Consider the following 20,921-nt stretch of genomic DNA (forward strand, 5'->3'; position numbering starts at 1 on the left):
AAATGTTTGATAGAATTCAGTAGTAAATCAAGTTGACAAAAGGCTTATCAATTGTTTTTTTCATAAAACCAACTCTTAGTTTTATTTCTTAGTTCAATAATTTTCTTAATTTTAATTTTATTAATCTCCTCTTTGATTCTAAATACTTCTAATTTGGTATTTTCTTGGGGATTTTCAATTTGCTTTTTTTTTAGCTTTTTCAGCTCCATGCCCAATTCATTGATCTCCTCTTTCTCTATTTTATTCATGTATACTTTCTAAGATATAAAACTTCCCCTAAGAATTGCTTCTTCTGTATCCCACAAGATTTGGTAGGTTGTGTCATTATTGTCATTCTCTTGAATGAATTTGTTGATTGTTTCTATGATTAGTTTTTTAACCCACTGATTCTTTAAGATTAGATTATTTAGTTTCCAATTACTTTTTGGTTTATATTTACATGGCCTTTTATTACATATAAGTTTTATTGAATTATGATCTGAGAAGGATGCATTGACTGTCTCTGCCTCTCTGTACTGGATTGAGATGCTTTAGGCCCTAGTACATGGTGAAATTTTGTGTATGTGTCATGTACTGCTGAGAAAAAGGTATATTTCTTTCTATCCCCATTCAATTTTCTCCAGAGAGCTATCATATCTACTTTATTTATAATTTCATTCCCCTCCTTAACTTCTTTCATGGTTATTTTGAGGTTAGATTTATTAAGTTCTGAGAGGGGGAGGTTGAGTTCCCCCACTAGTAATTTTGCTGTCTATTTCTTCCAATAACTCCGTTAATTCTCCTCCAAGAATGTGGATGCTATATCACTTGGAGAACAAATGTTTAGGAATGATATTGCTTTGTTGTCTATGGTGCCTTTTAGTAAGATATAGTTTCCTTCCTTACCTCTTGGGATTAGATCTGGTTCTTCTTTTACTTTGTCTGAGATTAGGATTGCTACCCCTCCTCTTTTTACATTAGCTGAAACACAAAACATTCTGCTCCAACCATCAATCTTTATCCTGTGTGTAGCCCGTTTCAAATGTGTTTCTTGTAAACAACATATTGTTGGATTATAGTTTTTAATCCATTCTGCTATCCATCTCTGTTTTATAGGTGAGTTCATCCCATTTACATTCAGAATTATGGTTAGTATCTGTGGCTTTATCTCCAACCTCTTTCCCCCCTTCTGTGCTTTTAGTTCTCCCTTCTTCCTTCCCCTCACCATAGAATTAATTTTTTGCCACTGCCTCCCTTAGTCTTCCTTCCCTTCATTTAGCCTCCCTTGCTTTTATTCTGCTTTTCCCTTACTACTTCTTCCCTCATTTTTAGACTACCCTCCCTGTTCTTTCCCCCTCTTACTGACTATAGAAATAGTTAGATTTCTTACTGACTATAGAAATAGTTAGATTTCTACTGACTATAGAAATAGTTAGATTTCTATTCTTATCTGAGTTGGTTGTTCCATCCTTGAACCAAATCAGATAATAAATCTCAAGCAATGCTCATCTCTCTCCACTCTTTCCCTCTACTGTAATACATTTTATCCCTCTTCTCTGTGAAGTAACTTACCTTTTTTTGCCTCCTCCATTTCACATCTCCCTTGACAATCCCTTTGTACACTTAAATGACATTTTTATGACATAATTATTTACTTTATACCCACTCCTTTTATCTATATATGTCCCTGTTATACATAATAATAAATATACAATTCTCAAGATTAACAAGTATCATCTCCCCTCATAGGGATGTAAACAGTTTGCCCATATTGAATAACCAGTTTTCCCCCCATTCCCCGTTTTTGCCTCTCTTGAGATTTGTGTTTGAAAATCAAATTTTCTTTTGAGCTCTGGAATTTTCATCAAACAATGTTCATCTCCCTTTCCTCTTTCCCTCTATTGAAATATATTTTTGTGCCTCTTCCTGTGATGGAATTTATTTTTTTCTGCCTTCTCCTTTTCACATTTCCCATTCCAATCCATTCACACCCCTAAATTACGTTTGTTATCATTACATCATTAAATATATATCCACTCCCTCCATATATGTATATCCCTTTTATATTTCAGAATAAATATATAATTCTCAAGATTAACAAGTATCATCTTCCCTTATAGAGATGTGAACAGTTTGCCCATATTGAGGATCAAGTTTTTGTTTTGTTTTTTTTCCCCCTGTTTACCTTTATATGATTCTCTTGAGACCTGTGTGTGAACATCCAATTTTCTATTGAATTCTGACCTTTTCATCAGGAAGGTCTGAAAATCCCTTATTTCATTGAATGTCCATCTCCATGCCCAAAATATTATGCTCAATTTTGCTAGGTAATTAATCCTTGGTTGTAGCCCCAGCTCCTTTGCTTATGGAATATCGTACTTCGATTCCGTCTACATGTACTGTAGAAGCTGCAAAGTGCTCTGTGATCCTGACTGTAGCTCTTCGATATTTGATAGTTTCTTTCTAGCTGCATGTAGTATTCTCTCCTTTACTTGATAGTTTTGGAATTCAGCAATGATATTACTGGGTGTTTTTAGTTTGGTGTCACTTTCAGGAGGTGAATGGTGGATTCTTTCAATGACTGTTTTGTCCTCTTGATCTAGGACTTCTGGGTAATTTTCCTTGATGATTTCTAGGATGATATTGTCTAGGCTCTTTTTTTCATCATTGCTTTCTAATAATCGTTAGATAAATCATTAGATCAATAATCATTAGATTTTCACTCCTGGACCTACTCTCCAGGTCAGTTGTTTTTCTAGTTAAATATTTTACATTTTATTCTGTCTTTTCATTCTTTAGATTTTGTTTGATTGATTCTTGATGTCTCATAGATTCATTAGCTTCTACTTGCCCAATTCTAAGTTTTATATAATTGCTTTCTTCAGTTAACTTTTTCATCTCCTTTTCCATCTGTTCAATTGTTTCTTTTAAGGAATTATTCTCTGCAGTTGGGTTTTGTACTTCCCTTTACATTTGTTCAATTGTCCTTTTAAATTCTTCTGTGATTTATTTTTTCATATTTTTAAAGTCATTAGTCAGCTTTTCTTCTATTTCTCTAATTTGGCTTTTAAAATTCTTCCTGAGCTCTTTCAAGAATGCTCTTTGTGCTTCCAACCAGTTCATATTCCCTTCTGAAGTTTCAGATGGGAGTACAGTTGCAATATTGACCTCTTTGGTATTTGTGTTTTGGGCCTCATACCCACAGAAAGATTCTATGCTCTTTTCTTTTCTGTTTAGTTTCTTACTCATGATAATCACCCTTTTCCTGACTTTTAAAGTAGATCTCTGCTTTTGGGGCATAGTTGGCTCTGTCCCATAGTTCTTGTGCCTAAAACTTGAGGTTTTGTGTGTTGTGGCCTCTGGTTCTTTCAGCTAGAAGCTAAAATGTTGCAGCTTACCTGGTGCTGAGCTAGCTGGTGTTGGAGAGCAGAGGTCAGGTGAGATCTTTTTGGGTTTCCCCACAGTTACCCTGGAGCTAGCTTGTTATGTGTGGGGGAAGGGTGGTCTGGCCACAGGAATTTTCCTCTGCTGAGCTAGAGCCTAGACAAGCTCAGCTCTTTGTGATCCTGTCTGCATCAGTGTCTTCTTGATTCCCCTGGGATGCTGAGGCATGCCTTGAGTCCTGGTTTGGCAGTTGCTGGCTTCACCCTGCTAGTGCTTAGGATTTTCTCCTTCTGTATTCTTTTTGCTAATATCTTATTTGAAATTTTTGCATCTACGTTCATCAGAAAACTTTCTCTATAATTTTCTTTCTCTGTTTTGGCTCTTCTTTGTTTAGGTATCAGAGCATATTTGTATCATGAAAAAGAATTTGGTAGGACTTCTTCTTCAGCAATGTTCTCAAATAATCTATATACTATTGGCATTAACTGTTCTACAAATGTTTGATGGAATTCATTTGTAAATCCATCTGGCCCTGGAGATTTTGTTCCTAGGGAGTTCATTTTTGTCTTGTTCAAATTTCTATTCTGAAATGGTATTATTTAAGTACTCCACTTCCTCTTCTGTTAATCTGGGCAAATTGTATTTTTTTTAGTAATTATTCATCCCATTGTGATTGTCAACTTTATGGGTATACAGTTGGGCAAATTAATTTGTAATTATTGGTTTAATTTCCTCCTCATTGAAAGTTAGGTCACTCTTTCCATTTTTTCAATCCAATAAGTATTTATTATAAACCTATTATTTTTCAGACATTGAAATATGTTCATGGAAATAGTTTCAGACATTGAAATAGTTCACTAGGAGGTTGGGATATGAAGAGAAAAAACACATGCATGATAATAATAACAATAAGAAAAACAACAAAATCCTCGCCTTCAAGGAAGATGCACTATTGAATAAATAAAATGTTTCTTGTCTCTGGTTATTCCTTTCTCTTATGTGACCAGATTGCTGAGTTTTCCCTTATTTTTCTGTTCCTCATTTCCTTCTTGAGATGCAGAGTCAGGAAGACCTTGATTCAAAGCCACTTTTGACACTTAATAGCTGTATAGCCTTGGACAATTCACCTAACTCTTCTAGCCTCAGTTTTATCATCTGCAAAAAAGATAAGGTTGAACTCTGACTCTACAGTTCCTTCCAGTAATAAATCTATAATGCTCTCATCTGTTTTGGAAAGGCTCATGAGAAGAGCAGGACAGTTTCTTTTTTCTTTTTCTGATTCCCTTTAGAATTCAAATCTACTTATAAAGAATATTTCCTAAGTGTTCTAGCTTTGGAAATTCATTCACATAACCTGCAAAACCAGAAACCATACAATATTTTTGTAGGAGGACATACAAATCATTTTAAAATGGTAACAGAGCCCTGTGTGCCATAATGGAAAGAGTATCGAATTTGGCATCAGAAGACCCGGGTTCAAAGCCCAGGTCTGCTACTTTGGGGACCTTAGGTAAAGTGACTTCATATATCTGAACCAAAGTTTCCCTACCTGGAAAATGAGGGGGAGGGGTTAGAATAAAATATTTTTAAGTTGCAAACATTTTTTTAAAACGTATATGTACAAAAATGAAAAAAAAAATGTGAGATTCCAAAAGTTTTCCAGACTGTCTTAAATTCTGGCACTATAGAGAGAATTCTTTGTATGAACAAGAGGAGTAGAACTAGGTGACAGAGAATATCATGTCTAGTTGCTGTTCATTTATTTTACTTCAATTCTTCATGATCCCATTTGGAGTTTGCTAGGAAAAGATACTGCAATGGTTTGATATTTCCGTCTTCAACTCATTTGACAGATGAGGAAACTGAGGCAAATAGGGTTAAGCGTCTTGCCAAGGTCACATGGCTAGTAAGTGTTTGAAGCCAGATTTTATTTATTTATTTTTCCTATTAAATGCATGTTGCGTATAAGAATTAAAATGAATGGGGGAAACCATAAAACAAAACAAAACATAACCTAATACAAAAGAAAATGGTCTGTTTCTGTCTGCAATCCATTTCCATAGTTCTTTCTCTAGATGTGGAGGGTGTTTTGCCTCAAGAGTCCATTGGAAATTTTTTAAGTCCATGCATTTCAATGAAGTACTAAGTCTACCAGAAAAATTCCTTGCACACTGTGGTTGTTGCTGTGTAAAAAGTTCTCCTGGTGCTGCTCCTTTCACTCAGCATCAGTTCCTATAAGTCCTTCCAGGCTACTCTGAAATCCTCTTGTTCATTGTTTCTCACAAGAGAATAGTATTCCATTAGATTCATATACCACAATGTATTCAGCCATTCCCTGATTGATGGGCATCCCCTTGATTTCCAGATTTGGGGCACCACAAAGAGAGCTCTTATTAATATTTTTGTACATGTGGGACCCTTTGCCATTTTTATGATTTCTTGGGCATACATCCCTAGAAGCAATATTTCTGAGTCAAAGGGTATGCACATTTTTGTAGAGGTAAGTGGGAGAGGCTGGGTTTTATTAACAGGTTACCATATTATCTGTAAAAGTAGACACTAGCTGCTTAAGGAAAAAAATCAGATGGAGAAAGAGTTAGCTAACTTGCATGGGAATTCTCAGCCTTTGAGCTCTTCTTTAAAAGAGCAGAATGGGGGGATCTCAGGTGGAAGAAAAGGCTTTTCATTTAGCTTAGAACAGACTGAAGGCTGACAAAAAATGCACATATGACCTTTGTACAGATCTAGTCTAGTTGCTATGGTGAAAGGAAATTAGAGCAAGGAAGTGAAATAATGTTAGAAGAAGAAGTTTCTCAGGCAGAAGCATACCTAATAGTGAAGCAGAAACAAAAGAACCAAGGAGGTAACACAGTATTGGAAAAACAGAGCAAACACTGTAACTAGAGCATTAATAAATACTGGAACAAAGGCCTCCCTTATATATGGAAACCCTGATAAATTTAAATATGGAATTTCTATCACCATCACAGGGGCTGAAATATCGGCCAGACAAGTCAAACTAACGATGAAGTCTGGACAATTACATAAGAAAAAATATGCCATGGTAATTGTACCCATTCCTAAATATATCATTAGAAAAGAAATATTGAGATGGATGAATGTAAATTTACCTGTGGGTAGATACCGATTTGCAACAAGGAAGATAGGAATTGACACACTTTAAGCAGTAAAATAAAAATGAACCCAATCACTTTACCTGAACCTTCAAAAGTAATGACTTTAAAGCATTATGGTATGCCAGATGGGCAAGATGAAAATATATTAAGATGCAATTAAAAAAATAATAAACCTGGCTTACCTACAGCAGGTTAAGCATATGAACCTGAAGGATTTCTCAAAGGAAGAAATCCAAGGGAAAAAATACTCCATATTTCAACACCATGCATACTTCATCTGAAGACTCACCCTAAAATCTATCAGTGCCCCCAGACTTCTCATTCAGCATCATCCCTGTTATTATGACCCACTTCTCCCAATGGTGAACTGGTCCTGAGAACTTTATTTTCCCCAGGCTGGCAAATCCTCTTTCTCTTCCCCACTGTTCAATTTTTGTAACTTAAATGCTATGACCTCTTAAGAGGAATTTTCTTCTCCTCCTGCTTTCATCCCTTTCCAGCTCTCTTTCATGTGTTTTAAACTCTATGAGAACTGGAATGTCTTTCCTTTTGCTTGTGTATGTAGCCCCAATGCTTACCAAGGTTCCTCACATGCAGAAAGTGCTTAATAAATTCTTGTTGACTTTCATTGTTAACTTATGGATTTTATACAGATTTTAAAAGCATTTTCTCTATCATTTTGCCCCTTTTTTGTTATTACTGCATAGAAATACTGATGACTTTTGTGGAGCAGTGGAGTGTCAGCCCTGAAGTCAAGAAGACTCCTCTTCCTGAGTTTAGATTTGGCCTCTGAAAATTATTAAGGTGTGTGACCAATCATTTAATACTATTTGTCTCAGTTTCCTCATCTGTTGAATGATCTGGAGAAGGAAATGGCAAACCCCTTATATATCTCTACCAAGAAAATCCCAAACGTAGTCACAACGAGTCAAATATGACTGCAAACAACTGAACAACAACTTTTGCTCAAACTATTAATTGTCACATTTAATTTCCCTCCTAATTTTCTGGGATTTTCTGAATAAAACTTTAATATCTTATGGAAATAGGTACTCAGTACCAATTAATTTTATTATTATGATATAGTTTTTCCATCATTCAAGGCATAATTCATTCTCCCAGATTACTTCCCTGGAGAATAGGAAGCTATTTCTATTGCTACCATCTTTTTCTATAGTAGTGGAGTCAAACTACGTTTGACTCATGCTTAGCTGACACAGAACTGCCATGAACACAAGAATAGCATATGTACTCTGCTAACCAGAGCAAATTTCCCCTTGCTTCCTTCATTTGTTTCTGTTCCAGTCGATAAATAATCTGTCTAACTAGTGGTGTGGAACTTTGCTGTCAATATGTCTTTTCACATCTCAAGTATTCAATGTACTTCACACAGGGCAAGCTTTCAAATGGAGGTCAGAAGAAGCAATACAGGGACACTCTCAAGGTCTCTCAAGAACTTTGGAATTAATTGTGTGACATGGGAGACAGTAGCACAGGACAGCTCAGCATGACATACATGCCCTCATCAGAGAAGGTGCTGTGCTCTCTGAGCAAAGCAGAATTGAAACAGCTTAAAGGAAACACAGGATGTGCAAATTTAGAGAATCCACCCTAAATCTTTACACAGGCTATTTGTGCCCTGTCTATGACAGAGCATTCTGAGCTCATGTTGTTCTGATGAGCCACTGTCAGACACACTGAAACTTGACTTTAGCATAGTGATGTTATTTTGGTCCTCTTTGAGAATGAAGGACAATAACCATTTAATGTACCAGGGACTCCTGAAAATGGCTATAATTGTTTCTAATGAGCTACTCACCTTTTCAAAAGATAAGGAAGTTAGCTTTCTTAGCTGCCCTTTGTAGGCAGTTAGGAGTCTTGGGGAAAGCTAGTGCAAACAAAAACTTCACTCAGCCAATAACTGCAGGAGACTAAAACAGAATCAAATTTCTTCCAGCCTCAACTGTCTTTTTCTTTACCTTAGACCAGATTGTTACCACTTTTCTGCTGTGGTCTTCCTCTATTCTTTTCTTAGAGTTATTTAAAATACTCATCTTTCATAATTCATTTAGGGTTCCACATTAATAATATATTTTAGCATTCTTTCATCTTTTAGGTTTAGCCTTCCCTGACTGCACAGTTCTTCTCTTTCTCTCTCTGTCTTTCTGTCTATTTCTCTCTCTGTCTCTGTCTCTCTGTCTCTCTGTCTCTCTGTCTCTCTCTCTCTCTGTCTCTCTCTCTCTCTCTCTCTCTCTCTCTCTCTCTCTCTCTCTCTCTCTCTCTCTCTCTCTCTCCCTCTTTCTCTCTCATTTGGACCTGTTGTGGTGGTGGAGTCAAAGACAACTGAGTTCTAAGTGGGAAGAACTGCTTTCAATTTCAATTTCTATCTTTTTTGGATAAGTAACTTCTGGGACTTGGTTTTGTACTTTGCAGAATATAGATCATATTATTTGAACAGTCTACCATTGAGTACTGTTCACAAACTTAAAAAAAAACCTTTTATATTAAATGCTTTGAAAACTTAAATGCACCACATAAAATTTCAGGTTTGTTATTATCCTCTTTTTACTGTGTCACTTACTGAGCCTCACTTCCCACAAGAGACCTATACCATTTCTAGAATTTTCCTTCTAAATTGTAGTTTTATCTATCTGAGCAAAAGAAATTAATTTAAATGAATTGTTTGGTGTAAATTTATTTTGTATTAATTTTGAACTTGGTTTTACTAATGTTTTTATTTTTACAGCTTTGTTTTATCTTGGAGAACATACCAACCCATTCCACTACCAATGCCCATCAAAACCTTCCTTAAAATCAAACAAACAAACAAAAACCTCTCAAAAGAAATGTATGAATACAGAAATGTCTATGTTCTCTCTCCTTTTAACTTCCTGTGTTGAAAAGAGGGATAAATGTTTCCTCTTGTTTTCTACAGGAATGACAATAATTTATTTGGCATGTTTTAATTTTATTTTGTTTTAATTTTTAAAACATATATTGTTTTGATATAATTATGTCTTTACATCACAGGCATTTCCTAACCCACCTCCAGATTAAATCCTCCTCCTAGGACAAAGTAAAAGAATCAAGTAATACCATGTGAATAAGAGACTGTATACATGAAAATAGATAACATAGCTTGTTCTAGTGGTTCTCTGCTTCTCTGTCCTGAGGGATGTGATACATTTCAGTATAAATTTTCTGGGACCTGCATATTTTCCCCTATTACATAAAACTGAACTTTCTTTTAGTATCTTTTCATTTACAATGCTATAATCATTATGTATGCTGTTATCTTGGTTCTGCTTTTACACTTTTCATTAGTTCATATGCATTTTTCCAAGTTTATTAGAATTCCTTGTAGTTGCAACTTACAACTGCACATTAGCATTCTTTTACAATCACAAACTCTTTTTTCAGCCATTCTCAAACTGATGAGCAATTATTTTATTAACAATTATTACTACAGAGTTTTCCTGTGAATAACTTGGTTAATATCAGAAATTGATATCCACAAGGCTTGAACTATTTCAGAATTGCTCCAAATTAATTGCTCCAAAAATTGATTCTGACATTTTTTTGGTTTTCTTTACCAAAGTATGAGGTCAAACATCAGTTTGTGCTTCTCAGATTCCACTCTTCTCCTGATGCTCCCTGAGACACATTTGAACTTCTTAATGTCTCATTTCCAAGACTAAGTCAATAGCTGGCCATTTTCTGGCTATGATCTGGCCAGCCTAGAATTCAATACAACTCATCATCCTTCATTTGAAGGCTGTGAAGTAAATAAGGACCCATTAAAATCAGTACTTCCATTTTAGTGTCTTTAATTTAGACTCCAAACTCTCTTCCAGGAGCTAACACTGAGTCTCCGGGCTTCAGTCACCTCTGGAGATTATCTTTTGATTCCAGGAGTTTCCCGAAGTAAACTTACTGTTTATTATCCAAATCTGTCAAAAGAAAATTCCATTTATATTTTTCAACTTCTAAGAGCTCACTTCCCTTCAACATTCCTGTATCTCAAGTTTTTTGGTTTTATTTTTCTGGTCTCATTAATCCTTTCCAGTTTCCTGTTGCTTACTCCTGTGATGTACTATAAAATTAAAAAGAAAAATAAGTTGCATCCCAATACAACTTCCTTTTGCTCTTAAGAAATTATATTCTCCCCAACACAGGATGGCTTACCTATGCCTCTACTTCTGTTTTCTTTCCTCTGAGGAAAAATCAGTACACATGATAAAGCAGATTTTCCTCAATCTGAGCACACTAACCTATTTGTTCACTGATATTTTTACATTGCATCAGAGATATCTTGTGTTACATTCAGAAAATTTTTTTTTTAAAAATTAGAACTCACATTTGATAGTTAATAGTATTTGAACAATGTTTCAGGTGCTGATTATACCAGCACCTAAGTATTGATAGATTTATCCTCATGATTTTTCTGTCAAAAAAAAAAAAAAGGATAGGTTCTCTGAAGAGATGAGTTTCTCAGGTAGGGCCATGCTAGAGCCAACTAGTTGTGAAATCCAATTGTTCAGTTTTCAATGTAAACATTTATATTTAGAAATCAGCAAATATTACAGATCAAGGCTTGAATTGAAGTTTTATTGATTGTCTACACTTAAGAAAGTATTAGTGCATATTATGATTTAGAAGTTTGTCACTAGTATATTTTTTCAAGAGATAGTTGAACATTTACCTGTGCATCGTAGGGCAGCATTTCCTTTTTTCTAAGTATGTATGAGTTCTGCCCTTTCTCTCATTGATGCATAAAGCTTCCTTCTTCCAACTTTCCCGATATTTGTCATATTATTCCAGATTGATCACATATAGTCTGAAAGTAAAAAAAAAAAAGTCGGAAGTTGTACAGGGTGCAACCCTACCCAGTTCCTTCCCCTTTTTACTGCAGAAATCTCTCTATGACCACCCTTCTATTGACAGAATTTGAGAAGAAATCAGTTGGTGTCTCTTGTTATATTCTGCTTTAAATTTTGAACCCTGGCACCTCTCCCCTAATGGTTAAAACAACTTAAATGAGAAGCAGTTGTGCAAAAGAATTTTTAACCTGCTAGCTAGTGCCATGGCTAGATCGAAGGTTTATTATCATCAATATTTTGTCATTTTGAGTAAAACAAGCACTAGTTTCAATATATTGGTGACATTAGTTGGAAAGGAAACCTTCAAAGGGAAACTTGGAACTGGGGAAAATCATTAACATACTGAAGAAGGAAGATGATGATTTGTTTGTTGTTGAGTAATTTCAGGTTTGTTCAACCCTTCATGTCCTTATTTGGGGTTTTCTTGGCCAAGATACTGGAGTATTTGCCATTTCCTTCTCCAGATCATTGTACAGATGATGCAAAAGGGGTTAAGTCTCTTGTCTAGGGTAACACAGCTAGTGTAGGAGGCCAGATTTGAACTCGAGAAGATGAATCTTCTTAAGTCTAGTGCTAGCGTTCTATCCACCACACTACCTAGATGGTCTAAGATAATCATACCACTGGATAAAAAATCATATTCCCTTTATTCCAGGGAGCTGAATATAATGTTAGGGATTGAGAGAGAATATAATGTTAGCTAATGAGAGGTATCTGGTTGTGAAGTAATTATTAGAGAAAGTTCAAAAACAAGGTGACAACTCTAATTGCAAAATACTCTGTACAAAGTAAATAGACAATGGCTATAACAGATATGATAATAAAAAAAAAAAACTTCAAGGAGGCCACATTCCAGTGCTATTGTTGCAAGTCAGGCTGAACCACAGGTCTTTGTAAACTACAGACAAATCCCCAATGCATGTAGTTCCAAAAAAGAAAAAAAGACTTACTCTAAACCAGATATGAAAGTTAAAGGATATATTTTAGGTAGCTTATAAACTTGTTTGGTCTTCTTTAATGGTAGATACCAATGAACATTATCCTAAGAAGTTGTCCAGATGACTCAATGTATATATGACACACACACACACAAAAGATTAAAAACCCAGGCTCTACTTTTTTATCCTATTTGTAAAATGTGTGCTTTGATATTATGTAAAATTTATGCACAATTATTTTAAGAAACAGATTAACTTTTGCAAACAATCATAATTGAGAGAAAACTTTCCTAATTTACTGGGAATTTAACAGTGTCCAAAGAGATAATAGATCCTTGGACGCTAAAAAAATAACCAAGAAATTCACAGATGTAATAGTCAAGGCAAAGTGCCAAAAAGCAAATAAATCCCTTCTAGAACGTTAGCATTAGAATTTGAATATGTAAACCAACAAAATGCCCCAGGGTTGATCACAATACATATCCCAACCAAAACAAATCTAAACTCACCACATATGGATAGAACAGGATTCTCAGTGATGTGGACTCTGATGTAGCAAAAAACAGAGGAATATATGACATAATATTTGAAAACAAATTCTATTGGTAATTATGTATGGTATTCCTTTTTTAGGTGGAAATCAATCTTTAGAAAAAACACATAATGGCTTCTGGGGCAGACATCAGTACCACAGGAATGGAGAGTACTGATGTAATGAATATGCAAAGAGATGAATGCTAAAGGATGCTGGGGATGTAAGCTCAATTCCAGGTGGACAGTCTCGGATGGGTAAAGGTGGGAACTTCTAAATCTTAGAGTTCTCACGAGACCCCCCAGGAAACGACTGGGAATCGATGTGAACCGAGCTATCTCGTGTATTTCCGCCTCTTCCCGTGAGAAACGTGATGGGAGAGAGCTCTCCCCACCCTCGAGATTGTCCCAGATCTGGGCACACTATTGTTATCTAACAGCAAGGTATTCAGAGGCAAACTATGCTGCTGGAGAGTTTAAGTAGGATCAAGAAAGCCTGAAAGTTCTCTTGGGCAGAGGGGCGCGGAGCGGACAGGACAACAAGGCTCCACTTTTCCTCTCTCCTCTCTTCCCTCCCCCTCTCTCCCCTCTTACACTTCTACTTCCAATCTCTTATTGTAAGATCTTTGCCTCCTTGGGAGATTCTTCGCTCCCTCCTAAGGAAGAATTCCCCTGCACTTGTAACTAGACCCTGAAATAAAGCTCAACCCTTGTTCGACTCTGGAACATCCTTTCTCTCATACGAGCATCCGGTTTGGCCAACCGAAGACCTCCGATAGAGGTAAGGGAAAACTCGGGTAGCCCACAGGCCTCTAGGCCTGGCAGATGAACAAGAACAGAACCAAAAGAATGGTAAAGTTCTGATATACTTAGAAACACATACCTGTCTCTGACATTGACGATGATACCAAGAACTTATGAACTCCATTCAACTGCATCGGATGGTTACTTTTTCCCTCATTTATGAAATCAAAATCTAAACAAGGGACAATGGAATATGACGACCTTAAGCAACACACAATCTCTGGTCTTAAACGTTGCAAGACAGAACAGGAATGTAAAACTAGAAAAAAATTTGAAGATCATTGAGTCCAGCTTCTTTATTTTACTGATGAAGAAACTCAGTGTCATATCTTTGACATACAAGTAGTATGTGCCAGAGCCAGAATTTGAACATTCCATCTCTGATTTCAGATTCAGTGCTTTTTGTTATACACAAAATCCACAGAGGGACACACATTTATATACACACAAAACCAAATCTTTACAATCAAATATAAGTAGATGAAGAAAACTTATAGGTGAGTAATTTTAAGAAGTGACAATTTGGGGATTTGAATCTATGTTTTCATTAGTATAGAAAATACCTTCTGAGTAAACTCCTTCCTCCAATGCATATTACCAGCTCCTTTGCCCCTTTGCCTTGAGTTTGAAAGGTTAGATGCCTTACTCAGGGTCATACAGGCAATATGTATGAGAGTAGGAATCAGACTCTTTAACTTCAAAGTCAGCACTCTTGTAATGATGCCTTTTTGCCTAGCACTGGGAAGCTATAAAAATAACAAAACAATGCAAATTTTAAATTGTTGTTTAAGAACTGAAATTTTAAAGAATGATGTATCGATTCTTTAAAACCCAGATTAAAGCTGTGGTCTGATGGCTATTCTAGAAGGAATAGATAAAGAAAAAAATATCACAATTATCCTACTGTAAAGATTCACAAAATGAATTAAAACCTCTACCTCTTATTGCTCCAAACTATATTTGAATGTGTTCTTTACCACAGGAAAATGTATGTGATTATTATAAGGATACAGAATTTTAGGATGGGAAAAATGATTTCCTGCTCTCATTTCAATAGCATAGATATAAACGTGGGATGGAGAAAAAGAAGATGAATCTGGTACCTTCCTTAGGACAATATATGTATGTATATATATATATATATATATATATATATATATATATATATATATATATATATATATATATATATATATATATATATATATATATATATATATATATATATATATATATGCATGTATGAATGTATCATATAGGGACTGTCACTTTTTTTCATATCATTCAAATATCAGTCAATGAGCATTAAGTGCCTACTATTTTCCAGATATAAAAGACTATTCATAATTGTTTAAAAAATGTGTTGGAGGTGAGAACCAAGATGGGAGAGTGAGAGAAACTACTCACTTAAGCCCTTAGACAAAGTGCCTCAGATGCCTCTAAAAAGAGAATCTGACCAACTTTTGGAGGTGCAGAATCCAAGAGGAGACAGACTTTGGTAGTTTCACAGACCAGGATAGACTAGAAGATAGACAGGAAGAATCTGTTCCACAGGGGTGTAGGAGAACACAGTACACAGTGAAAGTGTGTCCTAGCAGTGGCAGGGCTGAACAAGAAAGCCCTGGGGCAGTATGAGGAAGCAGCTCAGAGCAAGAGTCAAGTGGAGCTGAGCGAGTGAGAGTCAGACAGAGCCCCACATATCTCTGCAGCAGGTGCACCTGAGACTTTCAGCTCAGAGACTAAATGTCTGTAAGTCACCTACTTGAACTTCCAGGAACCAAAATGGTGGAGTGATTGGTAAATGCTCTCTCCCCCTCCCCTTGATGACCTTGAAAGAACCATAAAATATTTCCCCAGAAAAACCCTGGTTAAGTGGGATCAGCAGAAGGGACAAATAGTCTCCTATTTCCTGAGACTAGGAAAATTGCTAAGGAGGATTCCTCTTACTGTGGCCGATGACCAGAGCTTTCCCAGACAGCCCCACCTCAGTGAACCAAACAGGAAGAGATCTGAAGCCCCAGGAGAGTGGAGTCTCCCACAAGGATCTCAGGTGTGCCTCAGTGCTATACAGGAAACTGAAAACTTGCCTTTGCTCTAGCTAAGGTGAGGAGATCTCTCATGACAAGACCACCCCTCTGCTACAAACAACAAACTAGTTGCAGGGCTAATCCAGGGAAATAAAAACAGAATTCACCTGGCCTTTGCTTTGTCACACCAGTCAGCTCAGCACAAGGTTCTTTAGCTTCTAGCTGAAAGAAGCAAAGGTCAAAACACACAAAGCCTCACCATAATGAGTGAGAAACAAAGGAGGAAGAAAAACACCATAGAATCTTTCTATGGGGACAAGGACCAAAACATGAATACCAAAGAGGTCAGTATTGAGACTGAATACTCACCTGAAACTTCCAAAGGGAGTATGAACTGCTCACATGCACAAAGAGCACATTTGGAAGAACTGAAGAAGGAAATAGAAGAAAAAAATAAATGGCCAATGATATTAGAAGTATGAAAAAAGAATTCACTGAAGGAAAATTGGACAAATGAAAAAGGAAGTAAAAACCTAACTGAGAAAATTAGACAAATGGAAAAGGAAGTACAAAAACTAACTGGAGACAATAGTTCCTTAAAAGGAATAATTGGACAGACAGAAAAGGAGATGCAAAAGTTAACTGAAGAAAAAAATTTGATGAAAATTAGAACTGAATAAGTAGAAGCTAATGACTCTATGAGACATCAAGAATCAGTCAAATAAAATCAAACAAAATGAAAAGAGAGAAGAAAATGTAAAATATCTAATTGGAAAAACAAGTGACCTGGAAAATAAGATCCAGGAGAGGAAATTTAAGAATTATTGACCTACCAGAAAACCATGATGAGAAAAAGAGTCAGAAAAATATCTTCCAATAAATCATCAAGGAAAACTGCCCAGAAGTGTTAGATCCAGAGGGCAAAAGAGTCATTGAAAGAATCCACCGTTCACCTCCTGAAAGAGATCCCAAACTAAAAACACGAAGAAATATTGTTGCCAAATTCCAGAACTACCAAGTGAAGGAGAAAATATTACAGGCAGGTAGAAAGAAGCCATTCGAATATTGAGGAGCTACAGTCAGGATCACACAGGACCTTGCAGCTTCTACATTAAAAGACTGAAGGAATTGGAATCTGATATTCCATAAGGCAAAGGAGCTGGGACTACAACCAAGGACCAATTGCCCAGCAAAGTTCACAATAACATTTCAGGCAAAGAGATGGACATTCAATGAAATAAGGGATTTCCAGATCTTCCTGAAAAAAAGGCCAGAACTCAATAGAAAATTCAAATTTCAAACGCAGGTCTCAAGACAGGTATAAAAAGGCAAACAAGAGAAAAGAAAAGTTGTTACTAAATTTGGGCAAACTGTTTACCTCCTTATAATGGAAGATGATACTTGTCAATCTTGAGAATTGTATATCTATTATAAAACATAAAAGTGATATACATAGATAGAGATAGAATGAGTATAAAGTAAATTATGTGATGATAAAAATGTGATTTAAGCATGTGAAGGGATGGTAACAGGAGATGTGAAAAGGAGAAATCATAAAATGGTAAATGACATCACAAGAAGAAGTACAAAATTATATTATAGCAGAGGGAAAGAAGGGAGGAAGATGAGCATTGTTTGAGAGGTACTCTCATCTGATTTGGTACAAGAAATGTTAGTTGTAGCAATTAGAGAAGATAAAGAAGTTGAAAGAATTAGAATAGGTTAATAGAAACTAAGTTATCACTCTTTGCAGATGATATGATGATATAGAGAATCTCAGAGATTCAAGTAAGTAACTACTTGAAAGAAGAAACAACTTTGGCAATGTTACAGGATACAAAATTAACCTACACAAATCTTCTGCATTTCTATATATTACTAATAAATCCCAACAGCAAGAGATAGAGAAGTCAAAGAAAGGGAAATTAAAACTAGGGTAGACACCATAAAATATTTGGGAGTCTATCTGCCAAAACAAATCCAGGGACTATATGAACACAGTTCTAAAGACACTTTTTGAACAAATAAAGTCAGATATAAGTAAGTGGAAAAACATCAGTTGCTCATGCATAGGCTGAACCAATAAAATATAAATGGCAGTTCTACCTAATGAATTTGCTTATTTAGGGCCATACCAATCAAACTGTCAGATAATCATTTACTAGAGCTGTAAAAAATAATATCAAAATTCATCTGGAAGAACAAAAGATCCAGAATAGTAAGGGAACTAATGAAAAGAAATGCTAGGGAAGTTGGCCTAGGTCTACCAGATCTCAAATTATATTATAAAGCAGCAGTTATCAAAACCACTTGGTAATGACTAAGAAACAGAAGGGTAGACAAGTGGAATATGCTAGGCACTCAAGACACAGTAGGCAATGAATATAGCATTCTATTATTTGATAACCCCAAGGACCCCAGTTTCTGGGATAAGAGCTCACCCTTTGACAAAAATTGCTGGGAAAACTGGATAAAAGTGTGGCAGAAACTAGTCATAGATCAATGCCTGACTCCATACACAAGAAGAAAGTCCAAATGGGTACATAATCTAGGTAAAAAGATTGTTACTATAAACAAATTAATGGAGTAAAGAATAGTGTATTTATCAGATTTATGAAGAAGGAAAGTATTTTTGACTAAAGAAGAGATAGGAAGCATTATGAAGTGCAAAATGGATAATTTTGATTATATTAAACTGAAAAGGTTTTGTACAACCAAATCCAATGCAACCAAGGTTGGGAGGGAAGCAGAAAATGGGAAAAGAATTTTTGTGAATAGTGCCTGTGATAAAGGCCTCATTTGTAAAATATATAAAGAACTGGGTCAAATGTACAGTAATACAAGTCATTCCCCATTTGATAAATGGTCAAAGGATATGAACAGGCAGTTTTCAGAGAAAGAAATTAAAGGTATCTATAGTCATATGAAAAATGCTATAGATCACTATTGATTAGAAAGATGCAAATCAAAACAACTCAGAGATACCGCATCACACCCATCAGATTGGCTAACATGACAGAACAAGAAGATGATAAATGTTGGAGAAGATGTGGAAGAGTTGGCATACTAATTCATTGTTGGTGGAGCTGTGAGCTGATCCAACCATTATGGAGAGCAATTTGGAACTATGCCCAAAGGGCTACAGAAATGTGCATACTCTGTCATCCAGCAATACTGCTTCTAACACTGTTTCCCCAAGAGATCATAAAAATGGGAAAGAGTATCACATGTACAAAAATATTTATAGCAGCCCTCTTTGTGGTGGCCAAAAACTGGAAATCAAGGGGATACTCATCAATTGGGGAATGGCTGAATAATTATGGTATATGAACATAATGGAGTACTACTGTGCTATAAGAAATGATGAACAGAAAGACTTCAGAGAGGCCTGGAAATACTTATATGATCTGATGATGAGTGAAAGGAGCAGATCCAAAAAAACTTTTTACACAGCAACAACCACAGTGTGTGAGGATTTTTTCTGGTAGACTTAGAACTTCATTGTAATGCAAGGGCTTAAAAAGGAGGAGGGAATTGAAGGGAGGGAAATAAAAAAAAATCTAGGTTGTATGGTAGTGACTGTGGAACACTGAAAATAAATTTACAAAATGAAAAACAAATGAAAGAGGAAAAAAAGACATGCTGGGGGAGGGGAAGCATGAAGCCAGAATTGTAAAGATATTTTAAAAAACAGAAACCTATGAACTGTGGTAGGAAAAGGAGAAGAAAATGTAGTGGTGATGGAGCAGAACTAAACCAATTCATTTATTTATGACAAGTGTGGGCAAATTCTTTTAACACCTTATTTATAAAGAAAGGAGTAGGGAAATAAAGAAAAGAAGCACAAGAGGACATGTATGATTAATATTTGTAACTGAGAACATTGAATGAATTCATCCATAAAAGAAAGTAGAAATGTAGAATAAAATAGGATGCCACAGCTCTCAGCATAGTAAATAAAGAAATCATCGCCATGCATGGGCGCCAGTACTCAGTCTGGTTTGGAGTCTCAATCCTCACCTTTCTGTCCACCTTCCAACAGATGTGAATTAGCGAGGAAGAGTAAAATGACTCTTGGCCCTCCACGACAAATGCTTTTAAATAGACTGTCAAATTTTCTTGCTACTGTGCTGCTGCTGTTTTTGTCAAAGAGTGTAATATGACAGATTTTCCCAAAAAGGAATGATTGACTTTGTTTTTTGTTCAGTTGACTCAGGATATAAATGGAGAATGTTGAAGGCGATAAATATTCTTAAGTATACTGGAGGCAAATATGTCCAAAATTCTACAGTGCAGCTTCAGGATTCTGCACATTTAAAAAAAATCATTCCAAACATTATATAATGCATTGTTACAAAGATTTACTTGCCTCTATGAAGGCTATACTACCCTACACAAAAGTGTTACTTATGTTAATTCAGATGAGAGATGGCAAGGAGGAAAGCAGTACATTCAAATTATGTGATCATTTTAAAAATTGTACATTTCACCTAAATATGTGTTTTTTAAAAAATTGTCAGAGTCATAATGCCCCTCCTTTCACTCCCTGACACCCATCATAGATATAAATGAAAGCTTTTTCATTGTGTCGGTGGTATTCTATAAAATCAACACCAATACTTGAGGGAGAAAAGGAGCTTTACCTGTATGATGACTTCAAAGTAGTTCAAATTAAAGTGCACATATTAAAAAAAAAGAGCATGATTCAAAAAATCATTTAAAGAAACAAGCTTTAAATGTAAAGATTTTCAGACATTTAAAATGAGCATCTGATACAAAACCTATTATATTTCAGATGAAATAAAAAAACAGAGGCAATAATCAGTATTTCATGAAAATTTATTATAAATATAGACATGATAAAAAGTAATAAGGAGGGAAATGACATTCTTAAAGGAGGCTAAATATTGATTCATATCAACACTCTATATATGCACTAAGTAATACAGTATATAAATACTTTAAAAGTTTTCACATTATAGAAATAAATGTAAAATGGTAATAATGGGCCATTTCAATGTACACATTTCAGAAGTAAACAAATATAGTACAAAGATTAACAAGAAACAAGGTAAAGAAATTAATAGAATTTAAGAAAAATAGAAAAAACAAATAAATGGCAATTACTGAATTGTATCAGAACAATTTACCTATTTTTCAGTTATGTATGATACTTTTACCAAAATGTATATTTGGGCATAAGCTTTATCAGAAATGTAAAAAAAATCAGAAATACATTTT

This window comes from Notamacropus eugenii, chromosome 5 (assembly GCF_028372415.1).
Source record: "Notamacropus eugenii isolate mMacEug1 chromosome 5, mMacEug1.pri_v2, whole genome shotgun sequence".
Classification (NCBI taxonomy): Eukaryota; Metazoa; Chordata; class Mammalia; order Diprotodontia; family Macropodidae; genus Notamacropus; species Notamacropus eugenii.